We start from the raw sequence: 6,512 nt of genomic DNA, 5'->3' as shown, positions 1-6,512 counted from the left end.
AGAACAGTTGTGTCTAGTATCATATGTTTTTGTAATGATACATGGATCAATGTACGTGTAAAGTATATGCTAAGCCATGTCTTATAGTTTGCACCTCCTGGAATGTTTTATTCAGTGAAAATTGTTTTTTGACAGGGTGGAATTGTATTTGCTTACTTTACTGCCTATTTAGAGTTATGTAGATTTGACTTTTTATCTTATAAATGTTGGAATAAATTCATTTTTCAAATAAAATGGTGCAGATCTTTGCAGTCGAAGGTCATAGTGTTCTTAGATTCTGTCGAAGTTATCTTTGTTTGTTTTTTAGGGTTTGTTTAGGGCTTCTGTGTAATTAATGAATATGTAATATTTAGGAAAACTCAGATTACTGCCCGTCATCGATGAATATTTCCTTTTTATGGACCGCCAAACTATGAAGAAGGCCAACAGGTACATACAGAATGGACTGATGTCGATTCCTGGTTGCACAGTGACCCTGAGTATTTTGCAGGTAAAACACTATTTATTCGAAAAAAATATTAGTGCATAAATATGTATATAAATAAAGTTACGTTGTAAATGTCTTTCATTTCAAAGTTTAGTACAAAGTGGATAAATACTGTAATGAACAAGTATTTCAGATCCGTTGTGGGAGTGTTGAGATTATTTGACACATAATGTAATGTCTGTTAATTTCTGTTGCAGATTTCTACTCTCTGTTTCCCTTTTAGTGTTAAAAGAAATAAAACTGCAGAATATTAATCTTACCGGCGGTTTTCATGTGTTTTGTTTATGTGTATTCGTTTGTTTGTATTATAATAAAGTCGATGAAAGCCAACTAGTCTATTTCTGTGCATCAATGAAGGTACTTTTCACTATGTAACATGAAAAAGTGTATTTGAAAGGAGATGTGTCTCGCTTGATCATCATTAGACTCTCTCACAGCCCCTCGCCGGCTTCACCTCAGACCATACTACCGCCCCGGCATTTGAGCCGAGCTATTAAGCTCGGCTCAGCAAGCCGGCGAAGCCGGTTCCATTACGCTGTAACCAAGCTGGCTCGGTGAGCCTCACTTGCTAAAAAGACCGTTGAGGGCGCATCACCATATGGTTGTGGATAGAGCTGCGTAGCGGACGAGGGGCCCCTTATCACCATTACTGTATATTATGGCAGCAGAAGTGCTAGCTGAAAATATTCGTAAAGATGACAGCATATCAGGATTCATACTACCAGACAAACAAGAGGAAAAATTAAGAGTTTTGCAGATGATACGACTCTTTATTTGAGAAATTTGAAAAGCATTACTCAGTCGTTGAAAATGTTCAACAAATATGAAAAAGCACAGGTGCAAAGCTGAACAAAAAGAAATCCAAAGGTTATGGGCTGGGAGTTTTAAAAGCCGCACTGATTCAGTGGAAGGGATCGATTTTTCAAACAAGGTTTTGCAGATCCTGGGAGTTGGGTTAGGAAACAGTAACACATCTAGAGAAAACTGGAAAACAGTGATGGAAAAATTTACGAATTGTCTTAAGATCTGGAATACTAGAAATCTGTCTTTTAAAGGCAGGGCAATTGTAGCTAATATGCTGGCTGCATCAAAATTATGGTACCTGGCATCATTCAATCACGTACCTAAGGAAATTATTAATGAAGCAAATAGTAAATTATGGAATTTTATTTGGAGAGGCAAACGAGAAGTCATAAAAAGGGGCATTTTCATTCAAAGATATGATGACTGTGGCAAAAAAGTTGTCGACATTGAAGAAAAAATTAATGCACTCCAATTAAAGTGGCTTATGAAATTATTTGAGAAAAATCCAGATAAAGGGACCCCTAAATGGGCCAGCTTATCAAAATATTTCATAGCGAATTATGACAATAAACTGAATAGTGACTATCATTACCTCCATCTTAATTTCAAAGTCAACAACAAACGAACCCCAATGGTGTATGGGGATATGTTAAATACCTGGAAGTCACTTAGACTTACAAGAGTGAATCTACCAACATCAAAACAGAATCTTCTTAGAGAAGTTCTGTGGTATAATGACAATATTAAGAATGAAGGAAGTGTCCTCTTTTATGGAAAATGGTCAAAGAGTGGAATTTTAAGGCTTAAGGACATCTGGAATGATGACAGAAATGACTGGCTTCAACCATGGGAAATAATTGCAAAAATTAGAGGAGGTACAAATAGACATGTGCAAGAGGAAATCAAGACAGAGTATGAAACACTCCTCAATGCTATTCCAGTTTCCTGGAAACAAATCATCTCTTCAAACATCCAAAATGAAGAAAACTATGATATTTTAGACTTAGAGAATTATGGTCTGACAAAAAGTGATGTCAAAACCAAGTCACTTTATTGGAAATTAGTTGATAAGAAATGGCATGCAGTCAGAGGTCAAATTGGTCAAAAATGGGCTGAGAATCTAAGTCTCACTGATAGTTACAAAGATACTCTATTCAGCCGTCTTAATTCAACAGGTATTGTCAGCAATTCAGTAAATGATTTAAATTGGAAGATCTTCCATCGAGGCCTAGTCACAGGAAGCTTGGCCAAAACTTTCAATTTAAGTGATGGGAAATGCCATATTTGTGGCCAAGAAGAAACACTGGAACACATCTTATTTGAGTGTAAATATGTTAAAGAAATCTGGCAGAAATGTATTTCTTTCTTTGTCAGAGAACACAACTTTGATAATAATATCAATATCAAAAGATTAGCAATTGCAGGAATCGAAAATGATAATAATGCAACATCTGACATTATTTACTGTATTACTTCCTTTGTAAAATATACAGTTTGGAATATTCGAAATCGGTACTCTTGATGGGATTAAGTTTCCCTTCAATCCTATGTCATGCAATTGAAATGTTATCTCTCCTCATGGATGAACACATTGTATTTCACTTATAGATGATGATGATTTTATCAACTGAGGATTTTATCACAAAGTTTTCAAGCCTTGTAAGACTTGAAGGAGAAGAATGCATCCTGAATGCATTCATATGATGATCTTTGCAATTAAACAGCTAATTATTTGGGTTTTTTTTTGTCTTCAGACAAGACACATTGTAATTTTAATGCTTCACAGTATTGTTATTTGTTACTATGTTGAAAAATTTATCTTTTTCAAAAAAAAAAAGCTGCGTAGCGGACGAGGGGCTGTGAGAGAGTCCTAGATCATGTATGTATGTATGTATTTATGTATGTATGTATGTATGTATGTATGTATGTATGTATGTATGTATGTATGTATGTATGTATGTATGTATGTATGTATGTATGTGTATGTATGTATGTATGTATGTATGTATGTATGTATGTATGTATGTATGTATGTATGTATGTATGTATGTATGTATGTATGTATGTATGTATGTATGTATGTATGTATGTATGTATGTATGTATGTATGTATGTATGTATGTATGTATGTATGTATGTATGTATGTATGTATGTATGTATGTTTATCCTAGCTTCCCTTTGGTACCTCCATAATCCATAATAACGCCTGTGGGCAGGAGAAGATCACCATAGCTCTGATAAATTTCCCTGTGTAATGGAATGAGACCGAGAGTTCCTTTTCATTTTGACAAAAAATCATCAGACTTTTTTAAGTTCCTTTTGTTTGACCGGCGCCTGCATTGATGAAATGGTTTGCTTTCTGTCATCTTCCGTCCACGGGTGAAGGAACGGCGCTGCGTAGTATAGTGCCCTCAACGTTAAAATGTCAGTCGAAATATTTGCATCCGTATTACGACGAAACGGTAACGTGCATTGGCATGAAGGGGGCAGTTTCGGTATGGAGGGGAGTAAACTTCCTTTTTTTTGCAATATTGTTGTAATTGTGCCAGTGTTGTCGATAACGCATCAATTTTACTGCAAATACGGAAAGTTCACCACATGTCACGAACTTCTGGCCCGTGACTTTTGGTGACGTTGACAAAATTGAACAGTCAAGAACGCCTAATTCAGATGAAGTTTTCACATCCTAAACATACACGATAAAAAAAATTAGGAATGTAAGCCATTGTAGCTGGCCAATGTTTGTCTTCTTTGATTTTGTAGTGATGAATAAGACCTTACCACTAGTAAATAAAAAATGCAGACACTGTGAAAACGCGGTTTGATGTAAATTTAATTGCCAAATTTCAATATTCAGGGAACTTGATCGTCAATCTTGAAATAGCATGAAATTCATTTATTTGTACACAGACCCAGAACACCTTCTCTTAATAAATCTTCCTATAAGAAACAAATCTACCATATTTATTTACAAATCGTACGCAAGATTACAAAATTCCAACATTTTTTTAAATTGATATATTCACGTACCCAGTCTGTAATGATCATTCTCTATGCCATTGCTTCTTGCATTCTTTACGGGCTACAGGTATAAATATCATTGCTACTCTGTGCATTGGAAATGAACTGAGATATACATCGCCCCCTAACCCAAACATTAGTTTTTTGATGATCAAAGGCTAATTATAATGGTGATTTCTGTTTCAGTGTCATGGTCTGTATCATTATATTTCAAACATGATACAAGTAGGAAGGACATGTCTGAATGGTACCGTATGGTTTCAGTGTCAAAAGATGCTTTTAATGATCACCGCTATGCTATGAAGATGATATCCAGATATTGATAAGGGCATTTTTATTACTTCAAAGCTCATCATCAGACTTTGTGACAGTCAAATGTAAAGTTGTCAGTATATAGGCATATACAGACAGCAGGTCAGCTGTACTGTCAAAGAAAACATGATTGTTAAAGAAGTTATGAATGGTAGAATGTTTGCAATTTCTACATGATGTCTCTGTTGCCTATACCTCCATAAATGACCCTTAATACAGATACGGTCATCCTTTGATTTACAATAGTAAAAGAATATTATATGATATATTTAAGTATATCCCTCTAGGGATTTTATCCAAAATGCTCTAGTAAGCTTATATAAAAGGAAATTAAGGAAATTGTCCCTTTGCTGAAATGACAAGTATACAGAAAGGCTGTGTTATATCGTGACCTGTTTTATCATTGGAAATGCACTGAGCGCACTGACCTGCCACAACTCAGTGCTCAGAATGATTCTAAAGAGATGATCACGTTCATCATCACATTGTAATACAAAGTTGTCTTTAAATCTATTCAAGAATTACAGAAGTTAACTTGATGTCCTACGAATACATCACGGATTGCTAGTTAGTTGATAGAAGGAAGTGCTTTGAGGTGTCTTCACTGTGTTTATTTGTGTAAGCATGACACTGACAACCGGTGAAAATACTGGCAGGTATTCCACTGAGGAAAGAAGTCAATGTCGGCGCAGTACACACCCATCGACGGTATACCACGAGATTTGACCAGTTTACGACATATGTGCACGAGCGATAGTGAATGCATATACATGTATGGAGTGAAGTGGTCAAAATCGAGTGGTATACCCGTTGCCGAATTGGTTTATTTACTAGCAATTTTAAAGTCTGACATGAAGCTGTATATGCATTCACTAGTACTCGTGCTCTAACTGTACTATATCACGATTTGTTTCACGTCGTCTCGACCAATCGGATCGGTAGTATTTGCGTGATCAATATACTGGTAGTATATAATAAATGGCATCTCGCTTAATGCTATTTTTTCAGGTATATGTTTTGCTTTAGTCCGTAGCTGATCGGCATGTGTTGTACCGAATCCCAACGACATTCACCTTATGACACGTTTACCAGTCCAAGAAGCAGTAATTGTCCTAGTGGTGCATGATTTCTGTCAAATTAGTATTCTTCGTTGATAATGACTCATCGTCAGTTTATTTGCATACTATTTGCATTCTACTGATTAAAGGGAGGGTGTCGTCGGAACTGCGCTCAAGGTCGTATGGGACCCATCTAACCAATGTGAACACAGTATCCAAGGTAAGTTTGCGATTGATTATAGTTGGAACATGTTGGTAGTAATACACATCGTAAAGATTTAAATAATGCAACTATTTTGACGTGATTCATCTAGATATCGTGCATAAATTGTAAACAAGAAATTCTGACAGGTGCGGTTCCGACGACCCCCTCCCCTGAATGCAATCTTATTCAAATCCAATGTAGAGATGGGTGGGGATTTTACGCAATTATGCTGTGGACTTAAAATTGTTATTTCCGCAGTCCTCTGTACTGAGGGGAGGACTTCGGAAATTAAAACAACAGCACATTAGCGTAAAAGACCAACCAATCTCCACGTCGGATTTTAATCATGTCGTGATCGATTAACTCATTTTACTTCGTGAAATCGAGCTTAAGATAAATTGAAGTACATATGCGACGGAAAAAAAGTTTTCTAATCTATACGCTAGCGATAAAAATCATGAGCTAGGGCACTCAAATAAGGAAAACAGTACACTTACTGTCCTATATCGTTCGTGGAAGAAAAGGCTTACGTTCAGACTGGAATAACTGTCCAGAGAGTTCTACATGACAATGAGGGCGCAATTTATTAAGAAGAAACGTATAATATGGCAATATTTCTATGTG

This window comes from Ptychodera flava, chromosome 3 (assembly GCF_041260155.1).
Source record: "Ptychodera flava strain L36383 chromosome 3, AS_Pfla_20210202, whole genome shotgun sequence".
Taxonomy (NCBI): domain Eukaryota; kingdom Metazoa; phylum Hemichordata; class Enteropneusta; family Ptychoderidae; genus Ptychodera; species Ptychodera flava.
The sequence above is the reverse complement of the archived record's forward strand: the minus strand, read 5'-3'. Positions refer to the sequence as shown.